Here is a 12,138-nt window from a genome sequence, read left to right as displayed (position 1 = left end):
TGACTCGTGAAAAAAATTATAAGCAGAAACTTCCTGCTATGAGAGTTTAATAAAATAATTTATTTTATATGTAAGTGTGTATCTAGTTTAGAGTGTCCACTTTTTTCAAGTCCAGCTGGTTTTAAATTACATTGAACATTGTAATGGTCTCAGTAGTTAACCACCGCCTATACCACGAGTTTCTTTAACAAATAACATGTTTTTGACTAATTTTCTATTTTTCAGATGATATGGCAAATAAATGAGCCCAGCGAGAATCAGAGGTGTAAGTCATAATTCCTTAACTTTATTTTCTTTTACTTTGCCATAATTGATTGATTTTCTATAATAGAACGATTTTCGATAATTGAATGAATCATTCGAATGATATGAATATAATCCAACGATTTATTCGAATTATATGAATATAATCCAACGATTTATTGAAATGATATGAATATAATTGAAATAATTAACAATTTGCTATAATCGAATAATTTGGGAAAATCGAAACAATCCAATAATTTGGGAAAATCGAAATAATCCAATAATTTTCTATAACGGAAATAATCGATTATGACCTCTCGATTATTAGCAGTAGCATTAGTAGAGGCGTATGATGCAAGAAGGCAAACTTATATAGCATTAGTCAAAAAAAAACCCTTCCTGTTTCACCCATCTATTCACTCCAAACGTTTGTCTAGTTCAGCCTTGAATTTATTTAACTATCAGATGGAAGTTTGTTCCAGCAATCAATCCCCGGCGGCCAAAGGCAAATTTGCACACATCTATTCTACAACTGTCTTTCCTCAGTTTGAATCTATGTCCCCTCAGGTTTGTAATCTGACCAAGAGGAAGAATCTCATCAGCACTGAGCTTGCTCAAACCATTCAAGGCTTTATACACCTCAATCAGATCAAAATATAAATTCTGGATGCCCCTCATAGATTACCGAACGACCCCTCCCACGTGATCTTCAATAATCATATCAAACCACGTATGGGTTGGTAAGGTTTAACAATCATACCAGCCCATACCTGGTTTAAGGAACCGATATTATCATAATATTAAACGATTCTGCAGATTTGTTTCTTTTTACTACCAAAGTTAAATTTGCTTTCGTATAAAGGTTGCACTTGTTGCCATGGTGACAGATACGAAACTGATTGGAAATAGAAATGGATTTCACTGAGTGTAATTTGAAGCAGAGATAAACGACCTTTCTCTTATTTGAGTAAAATTCCGAATTGTACAAATATTGCAAAGTAAACACGAAGGAAAGATGTAACTCTGCATTTGTGCGATGCTGGTCTCAATGTATCTTATCTGAGGATATTTGTTCATGCATAACTGAACGTTTATTGAAATATGTTTGCGAGTTGTCTGTGTAAATACTGAATCCATCCACTCTGATACAGAAGTAAAATGCAAAAGATATTTTCTCCTAAGAGAATACCTGTTCAAAAATAAAGTATTCAAACATTTCTCTCTTTCTAGCATTATTTATTTATTTTATTTTTGGACCAGGTTATGGCACATTGACTGTAGCTTTCGTTACTAGAATCACTGACATTAAACCCGCGATATAAAGTGAAAGAAAATGTAAAAATTATTATATATTTTTATTTTATTTATTTATTATTACTTTCAATTTTGAGTCTGTAGCAAACTCAATCTAGAAAACACGTTCGTTTATCGATCCATCACCGTGTGTGCGCGTTCTTTATAAAATTTTGAAAGTAACTCATAAATATTATATTTGACAAAATAAAATATGCAGATATAGAAATTCTCTAAATTATATTTAGCTTTTTCTGAAAAGTAGAATCTTAGAAAATAAGTAAAATGCATCTTAAAGAAATGGAATGGAATTATTTATGACTGTCTTAGACAAGGGTTTCGAAATGGATTCCGATAAGTTGTTTATGCTGTCTTCCTCTTAAATAGAACCAATATATCAAAATGCAGACCCGTTAGTTTTCGTCTCCTAAATATTATTTTTTTAGTTAGTTTTCGTCTCCTAAATATTGCTGATTATTATGGTAACTGTTTTAAATTAAAATATAAATAATACTTGTATTTTAGTCATCTGTTTATAAATGTATAATAATACGTATAAATATATAAATAGTAAAAGAATAAAAGATTGTAATTTTTGGGATTGTAATTTCTAAAAAGTAGAAGGGACAAATGAAGAAAGGTTAGTTCTGTGACTTTGGAGCTGGACAATGAATGGATGTTTGACTAGTTGAGGACGTCGTGTTCCGACTTCTTTGGAAGAGAGCGATGGAATTACAGATGCTAATTCAGAAGACTACTGCCCAAGGAAATATCCATGGAAAAGATACGCAGCAGAAATTGAACGTTGTGTAATAGAGAGTGGAGACAGTTTCTAAGAGTGGTCTAAGCGAGTTTCTAAGAGTAGGACCCAATTTTAGAAAGATTGAAATAATTAATTTTTGTTGTTGTTGTTATTGTTGCATTAGATAATAATCTGGAGATCGGTATTTAAGGAATTGGTGGTGGATATTCAAGAAGTTGAAGCGGCTTGTGCTGGACATGGTTTCTCAAACTGTAAGGTGGAATGTAGGGTGCTGTCATCATCAGAACTACATGGAATAATATCATGATAGTTAATATTTTTCCAGGCGAATAATTGTGACTAAATTCATAAAGCCTAAGATTAACTAAATCCAGCAGAAAACATCTCGCCATACGTATAAAAAAAAACAGGGAAACTTTTTATTATTGGATCTTCTCGCTCACCTTTATTTTTCATTTTGATACGAAAAACAAACTGTCTCCATGCGCGTTATAAAATTTTAAAAGTAACTTATAAATATTGCATTTGGCAAATAATAAAATATGCAGATACAACGATTCTCCCAAATTGCATTTACTTTTCATCTGTCAAGCTGTACGGACAAAAAAACACACCGTTACCACAGCAACAGATATTACTTCTGAATAAACCAGGTGGCGCGTAAGTCAAAACCAACTAAATTGCTACTTCGAAATCGCATCCATTTATTTTTTTTCATTTAACTTCCTAAGTTGCCAACTATTAACGCTATTAATATTAATCTGCTCAGGATAATTTCCCCCAAAACTTTATGCAGCTCATTACTGTCATACTTGTGTCTGATTTCTTTTTTGTGCACTTTTGCTGACATCTGAAACTCGAGTTTGTCCCCAGTTCTTCAATTTGACAAATGGCGTCGTTGTTTCTTGCCAAGAAACCAACACAAAAGATCGGTCTGTTGTCTGATTCGCAGTCACAAGGGCTCTCTGCAATATTTCCGGTTTAATAAGTTTCTATGAAAAGAAAAACATCACTCCCTTAAGGAAAGCAGGGTTATCCTCTTCGTGGTGGATCGAAAAAATAAGTTAAAAATCTGTTTTCAGAATTTGTGATAGTGGAAGCCGAAAAATGTCGTAACTGAAGAGAGTTCCATTTATCAGGGACGTACTCGGTGGATGATGATACTGTTCGTGACAGAACTCTAGGATTCAGAAACAGTAGTGATGACCAAGCCTGTCTCGTTCGATGGCGATCGTTCCATTTTGGTTGGGGGAGTTATCAATATAATGCAATACTAAAGATGAATATGGCAAAAACAAAAGTAATGATGAACAAGTACGCAACAGAAAGGGATATAATCATTGAAGGAACAGTAATTGAAAAGGTAGATTCATATACGTATTTGGGACAAGGTCATTAGCTGTAATCATGTAAAATGGCTGGAAGTCAAGAGAAGAATAAATTTCGGATGGATAGCATTCAGGAAATATAGTCACATACTGAGGAACAATATCCTAATTTGTCTGAAACGTAAAATAATGAACTAATATGTACTAGCCACCATGACTTATGGAAGTGAAACTTGGGCACTGACCAGAATGGAAGAGAAGCTGAAAACTACACAGCGAAGAATGGAACGAATTATATTGGGAATCAGACTGCTAGATAAGAAGAGAAACACATGGATTAGGCAGCAAACTCAAGTAAAGGACATTCTTATCAAAACTAAAGAACTGAAATGGTCTTGGACACACAGCTCGAAGACATGATGACAGATGGACTAAGAAAATAACAGAATGGTACCCAAGAAACCTGGAAGACAACAATGGAGATGGACAGATGAAATTCACGAGTTCGTGGGCCGTAAATGGATGGCCATTGCACGAAACGGAAGGAACTGGAAAGTTGCTGGAGAGGCCTTCATCCTGCAGTGGATTGAAGATAGCTGGTGATGATGATCAATATAATATGGATATGTTTTCATGCAATACTTCCATCATTGTATTATTATCGTCAGTTATTATCATTTAGAAATTGCACGATCTCAGTATAAAATTTGCATAAAAGCTTCATAGTGTTGTGTTTACAGCGTCATGTCTTAAAAAAAAAAAGTCTTCCACTTCAATGACTTGTTGAATTCGATTCACTGCGCAGAATCGTTACCCAAGTGAGGTGGGACTTCTTCGGAATAAGTTACAATGTCGAATCTTCTTTGTATAATTTTTTTTATTTACTATTATGGGTACTTTTCTTTGCAACGGAGCATTGCAGTATCCGCATTTTTTCCATGTCTTTATCATAAGAAATCGAACAAAAAGAAAGAATAGAGCTGGAAGAAAAGAGGGCAAGATTTTATTTTAACAAGCTAGCTGATTACGTTACAGACATGCGTACTAGCGTATAGAGACCAGTAAGCGCTGTTCATCTATTGTTACATCTTTCGTATTCTCCTAACAAGCATGTAAATGGATTTTTCATCATATGAGCAAGAAAATTGCAGAAATTCTAGTTATTAGTTTACTATTATTATTAGTACGCTTACTTATTAATTTTATACACCAATAATATAAAAGTTAGTTTACGTTAAGTTGGGATAGGTTACCTAAAATTTGTTAATAATTAAAAACGTTTTGGTGGTTTCGAAAACATATGCGCCCTTTGTTATATTAGCAAATAGACAGCCTTATTACGTCATAGTTGTCACGTTGCTAAGCAACTAGACACCATCACGTATGTCATTTGATCTGTTTTTCCTGTGTTTCTGTTCGCCAATTTTGCTTCATTGATGATGCATTAATAATAAAAAATATATATATTTTTTTATTTCTTTCTGAGGCCATTTGGCAATTAATGATGGGTGTCGAATTACCACAAGGTGAAAATGTAATTTTTCATTAGATTATAACTGTCAAACTTCTTCTGTCAGTTGCTGCCATTCTGTATTTGGTATGCAGTAGTGGACACCTTAAAATCGAATTACAGAACGTGAGGTTTGGGGGGAGGGAAGGGGGGGAGAAGAGAACACAATGAGACCATTAAAGTGAAAGTGAATAATTCACCGTAGGCAAACTGGCTGATCCAATCTCGGTATTGCACTGGTGAGTCTTCTCAGAGCTACTTTGCAAAAGATGTTTTTTTGGGAGTAGCAACGGTTTGATAATCGAACCCAATAGTTGTGAATTTTTTATTGTGAGAAAAAAACAGCTCACACAACGACGGTCATAAGATGCGGGACCGAAACAACATAGACACGCGACCAGCGTTTATTGGGCATCCATTTTTATTATTTCTATGAAAGGCTAGCAATAAAGGACGTTTGTTATCAAATGAGATTTTTAGCGATCGGTACACCCTCTGGTAGATATAAAGGAAAATAACTACGTAGTAACTGGAATAAAAAACAAATAAACAGATAAATAAGACAAAACAAAAAACAACATAAATAAAAACAAAACACAAAATAGATAACTAAAACGAAACACAAAATAGATAAATAAAACAAAACAAAAATAAATAAATAAAACAAAAAAAAAACAAAATCAGACAAACAAAACAACATTAATAAAAACCAAAGCCAAATTGACAAATAAAACAAAACAAACAAAATAGACAAATAAGACAAAGCAAGTAAATAAACAAAGCAAATAAATTAACAAACAAACAAAACAAATGCATAAACAAACAGACAAACAAATAAAGAAACAGGAAAACAAGATGTAATAAGCAAACAAACAAATCAAAATAAAATAAATAAACAATAAAGTAGATAAATAAAATGAAATAAACAAAATAAACAATCAGACAAACAAAAAAACATTAATAAACCAAAGCTAAATTGATAAACAAAACAAAACAAAAAATAGATAAATAAAACAAAACACAAAATAGATAAATAAAACAAAATAAAGCAATAAATAAAACAAAACAAAAATAGATATATAAAACAAAAAAATTTTAAAAATCAGATAAACAAAACAACGTTAATAAAAACAAAATCAAAATTGATAAACAAAACAAACCAAAAAAAATAGATAAATAAGACAAAACAAAACAAACAAAATAGATAAATTGTATCTATTTTGTTTCCCTTATATTTCTAGTAGATATAAAAGAAAATAACTATGTAGTAACTGGAATAAAAAACAAATAAATAGATAAGAGAAAACAAACAAACAAACAAACACAACAACATAAATATAAACAAAACCAAATAAGTAAATAAAACAAAACAAAAAATAGATAAATAAAACAAAACACAAAATAGATAAGAGAAAACAAAATAGATAAATAAGACAAACAAAATAAAATAAACAATAAAGTGAAACAAAACAAGATAAATAAACGGATAAACAAAACAACATAAATAATAAACAAAACAAAATAGATAAATAAAACAAAACAAAATAGATAAATAAAACAAAACAAAAAATAGATAAATAAGATAAAACAAAACCAAATAGATAAATAAAACCAAAAAAATTGATAAATAACATAAAACAAAACAAACAAACAAACAAAGCAGATAAATAAGACAAACAGAATGAATTAACAATAAAAATATATCAACAAACAAATAAATAAACAGATACAAACAGATATAAACAGATACAACAGATAAAGACAGAAACAGGCAAACAAGACATAATAAACACACAAAATAAAGTAAAAAAAGTAAAGAATAAAGTATATAAATAAAACAAACCAAATAGAAGAAATAAATGAATAAAACGAAATAAATAAATAATTACAAGAAAGAGAGAAATTCAATGAAAAATTTTCGCATATATGACATTTATAAGTCATTTTCATACCATCTCGAATATTCTACACGTCCTGTATACAGTATTTGATGTTGTATGATTTAAAATAAGCAACTATAAATTATTGAAGCCATACTCATCTTTGCAGGCATGCAGCAGTCTGTATTGAAAAAAAAAAAAAAAAATCAATACAGACTGCTCCACAAATAATCAAAGGAAAATATTCTTTGATATATTCCTTTGATTATTTTTGATAAAAGGAAAATATACAGAATGTGCACGAAAAAGTTAAGAATATTGCGAGTAGTTGTGGTAATGCAGTCCCAGTTCGAAATTACCGACTTGTGTTGACTAGCGAACGTACTATGTTCTGGACTTGAGTCAGACACTGATGGCCTACTACCAATTTAGTGATTTTGTCGCTGGATTGTTTTGCGCCAAGAATGGCGAAGGGTACTTGCGGATGGTTCAAGTTGTCTCGAGTGCTATTTTTTCACAATCGGAAAAAAGTTGAAGCAGGATCGGGCCATTCTACATTTAGCACTAACAGCTCGTGGAATGGAGAATCATTGAAATGGACCGATTGAATGATCTGCTAGGAAATCAGATCCAAAGTCTTATGATGTTGGATCTGAATTCATCATATTTACAAATTGCAGATTTACTCCTATAGAAAGTCACAATCAGGTCTCAAGCCCAAATCGAGCAAGTCACAGGTTCTCCAAAGCATAGAAATTCCAATACATCCGAGCAGTTCCTTCTTGAAACACCAATATCAGCAGATCCATCTCGAAGCATCAAATGCGTCAGAGACACCATTAATGGCAAAATGAGCCATACGTAGGAGCATAATATGAGGAGATGTGCCAGATTACTCCCAATAAGTCCACAACAATCCATTGTCCCTGAATCCTTGGATCTTCTTTGCATTCTAACGTGGAAATGTGCAACTAAAGCGGCCAAGCTGATCCAGCACCATGAACCAAGCCAGCCAGATTCCCTACATAACCCAGCACCATGAACCACATAGAGACATCAGATGACTTGGCACCATAAGCAAATCAGCGCAGAGATTGCAGCATGAGCCAATTCGACACAGAATCACTGCTCAAGGATACAAGGTGACTTGGTGGCTGGAACAGTTTCTGGACTTCGTTTTCCTGGATTCAGAATTTGCACCACTCACCATATGGGAGAGAGCAATATCGTGCTGGAACATTGATTCAGGACCCAGTTACAAAGAATTATCTAAGTGCAGGAACTGTGGACTTTTTTAAAATATCAGTGTGCAACCCAGCAAGGGTTTTGGTATTACAGCAACATATGAATCCGAACCATATTTGGAGTGGGGGCGATTCAATACTTTGGTAAGTATCAAGTAGGTGAGCAAAATAATGGAAATATCCAATACCACTAATATGGTATTGGGCCATTCTGCATTTAAAACAGCTTGTGTTCTACGGGCAATACATTTAAACAAATTTTGAACTGCCTCAAGAGGAATATTGGATCATTCTTCATGGAGGAACGTTTTAAGCTCCTTGAGTGATGAAAATGGAGGAAATCTGCTTCTCACTCTCCTCTCCAAATATGTCCACAGTATAATCTTTAAGTCTGATGATTGTGCAGGCCACGAAAGATGCTTAGCTTTACTTTCATGCTCCTCAAACCAAGATTGTACACATATGTCTGTGCATTGGAGCATTATTATCTACAAACATGGCATTGTTTGTGAGAAACAATGTTTGCACCATGGGATGAACCTGGTCACTCAGATTATCAAGGTGATATGTGGCAGTAATTCGTCCGTTCAAGGTGATGAGAATATCAAGATATTGCTGCCCAAACCATTGCTGATCCTCCTCCATTTGTCCACCTCTGTATGTCCACAGTAGGAGTAACTTTGCACATGGTGCACCTAGAAGAGATTATCCTTGTCAAGAGTCTCACAAATATTTTACACTTAGCAAGTAATATTAGCGTCTCCCTCACATTAATAATCTGTACACTGCATCCACAAAATATTAGAATACCACATAATACTAGAACTTTAAACTAGATTTTGATTTTAAAAAAATTTCTCTATAGCTGACCACGTACCACCCCATTTTTTTCTTTCTATTATTTGTTTTCTTACGTCCATTCTTACAGCCATCGGTGCTCTAGATTTCTTCTACTCTTGAAGGCCACGCGTGTCTGTGTTGCCGTTTATAAAACTAAGATAAGAAGAAGGCAGCGGGTTGTGAAGATTTCAAAGTTTGCTCAATTCGATCGGGTATCCTGACCTGCCAGAACGCGGACTGTTTCTTTAATGATGTGTTTGCTTCGGTTCGTTAGTCGTGCAACAAAACTCCATTCCTACACGCTTATCATTCCTCTTTTGATTTTTAATCCGAACGCTTTATCTACATCAATACCGTTGCCGAGACTACCCCCATTAAAGCGACACGCCGATATCGACTTCAATAAAAAAATCAAAACTTGTGATGTAATTTTGTGAAGAGAAGTTGGCTGAGAAATTCGAGTGTTCTCTAGAAAAAGCAGACGACAATGTACGGATCAAGAAAATACAAAGAAAACATCACGGGGCGAGTCACAAGATTCCACCTGAAAAATTTTCCGAAGTTTCCAATTCCATCTTGAATTTTAAGACGATTGTTGAAAAGCACCACCTGTCGGGGAAAAAAAAAGTTCTACGCGCGTCATTAAAATATTGATTTATTTCGAATATATTTGCACGATGTTATTGTCAGCACTGTTGACAATCGCACCAGTAATATGTTTCACTTATGATTTTAAATATAATCGCATTTGTGTTGCCATGGTTCGAGTACACGTGACCGCTAAATACGGTTTATGATTATATTATTGTCAAAATGGCTAACTGTGAACTCTTTTGACTTATGTGGTGGTGTAGGAGTACAAATAATATATTTTTATACTCAGGGTGTTTTTAAATTGGCCTGAATAAATGTAGACACATATTCTACAGCCAAAAATAAAGTTCATATAATGGTATGTCCCAAAAGTTTATTTTCGAAATAATAAACATTAAATTACAAAAAAATAGAAAGAAGTTGAAATAAACTTCTAAAAAGAAAACATCGAAAGCAGCTATTCAAAATGCAGATACGCCAAAAAGAAGCAATTGAATTCTTATGAACCTCCTCGGTCTCCATACTTGACCAAAGTATTCCAAATATGGTTTTACAATTGCCTTATATAGTGGGATTATGGTCTCCCTATCTCTACAGGATAGCATTCGATAAATCATTGATAGGACATTGTGGACTTTCCTGGCTGCCTGTTTGCACTGTTCAGAAAACTTCATATCTGCCCGTATTGTAATTCCCAGATCTCTTTCCTCCTCCACTATTTTCAATTCAACTCCACCAAGTGTATCATTTATTTGTGGGTTACTGTTCTCCAAGTGTAAGACCTTGCATTTAGCAGCATTAAAACATAGCTGCCACTTATCTGACCATCTTTGAAATCTGTTCAAGTCATTCTGAAGGAGCGCTGCCCGACACTGATCATTAACAACTCTGCCAATCTTTACGTCATCTGCCAATTTTGACATCACACCTTCCATCCCTTCTTCGATGTCATTCATAAAAACGAGAAGTGGTCCAAGGACCGATCCTTGAGGGACCTCACTCCTGACGTTGCACCAATGTGAAGAATATCATTAATCACAACCCTCTGCCTTTGCCTTCTGCCCTGCGGCCACCCAGCGAGCCATATTAGAATCTTACCAGTAATCCCATCCCAACTTGTTTAAGCTTATACAGCAACCTCACATGAGGGACCGAGTCAGATGCTTTGTTAAAACCCTAATAAACTGTGTCGAAATTGTTCCTTAAATCCAGCTCATGAGTAAGTGTGTCAAAATTGCCTGCTAAGTTAGTTAAGCGTGACTCACCCTTAACAAAACCATGTTGTGTGTGTGTCCTTCAGAATGCCATATCTATCAAAATGTCCCTGGATTGCACTTTTAATCATTGCCTCTAAGATTTTTAAGAGTTACCGGTCTGTAGTTAGCAACTTCACTTTTAGAAGCGCTTTTGTGTGTTGGCAATACATTGGACCATCTTAAATAAAATAAATAAATTTTCTGTTTACACTCCGGGACGACCAAACGGTCAGAGGAGTTCACAAGATGGACAGAATACAAGAAACAGCACCGTATTCACGGGCTTGAACCCCGGTCACTCAAGGCACGTGTACTTATGCACCCGCGCGCCTCACCACTAGGCTGCGGCAGCCTTTTTCATAAAAGATCATTCTGGAATTCAAGAAAAGAATACTCATTGCTGTGCCTGCCAGGTTTCGAACCTGGGACCTTCCGCGTGTAAAGCGGATGTGATAACCACTACACCACAAGCACTTCAATCCAAAGGAATCTCCACTGAGTCCATAATATTGAATTAACAAAGAGTGTACTGTAAAAAACAGGGCAATTGTCGTGGAACCTGAATTCAAGTAATAGAGACACTGCAGGTGCATACTGGTTACTCACAATTGACTAACTGGCATGGTTCATGTAGTAGAACGATATAGGCTAGTTATTAAATATTATATCAATAAATGCTTCTTTGAAATATGCAGTTGTATATATATATCCAAAGAAATCCAGAGAAGAAAAAATTAGTCAAACAACACTTGTCATGATGAACCGAAGACGACAGATGAAGAGCAAAATAAACAACGACAAGGACAAAATTGAGTATACCGAGTTATTCAAAGCCATTAGAAAGAGACTCAGAGAGGACATAAGAGGATTTAACACAAGAAAAGTAGAACAACCATTAAGAGAAAACAAAAGACTTAAAGCAGCAGCCATGAGCAGAAATACAGAAAAACAAATGATACTGAATCCGAAGAATAGTAATAGTGTAGTTATAAATAGCAGGAAGGCATAATTCAAATAGCAGAAGACTACTATAAAGTATTATACAAGGAACAAGGGAATGATGCTAGTAGTGGGGAAGCTGGATCGCAAATTAGCAACACAAACAATATACCCGATATCCTTCCTGATTAGGTAGAACGTGCATTGAAGAAAATGAAGAATCAGAAAGCCCCAAGGGAAGATGA

The 12,138-nt window shown here is 34.4% G+C and overlaps 1 non-coding gene across 1 annotated transcript; it reads right to left on the bottom strand.

Moving 5' to 3' along the window:
- Positions 1–11,355: 11,355 nt before the first annotated feature.
- On the bottom strand, positions 11,356–11,428 carry TRNAV-UAC (transfer RNA valine (anticodon UAC)). Its single transcript has one exon. It is a non-coding gene; the product is annotated as a tRNA-Val (tRNA).
- Positions 11,429–12,138: the final 710 nt, after the last annotated feature.

The sequence above is a fragment of the Mastigoproctus giganteus genome, chromosome 10, assembly GCF_048544385.1.
Source record: "Mastigoproctus giganteus isolate SK-2022 chromosome 10, ASM4854438v1, whole genome shotgun sequence".
NCBI classification, from domain to species: Eukaryota; Metazoa; Arthropoda; class Arachnida; order Uropygi; family Thelyphonidae; genus Mastigoproctus; species Mastigoproctus giganteus.
This window is presented reverse-complemented; position numbering and strand designations above follow the sequence as displayed.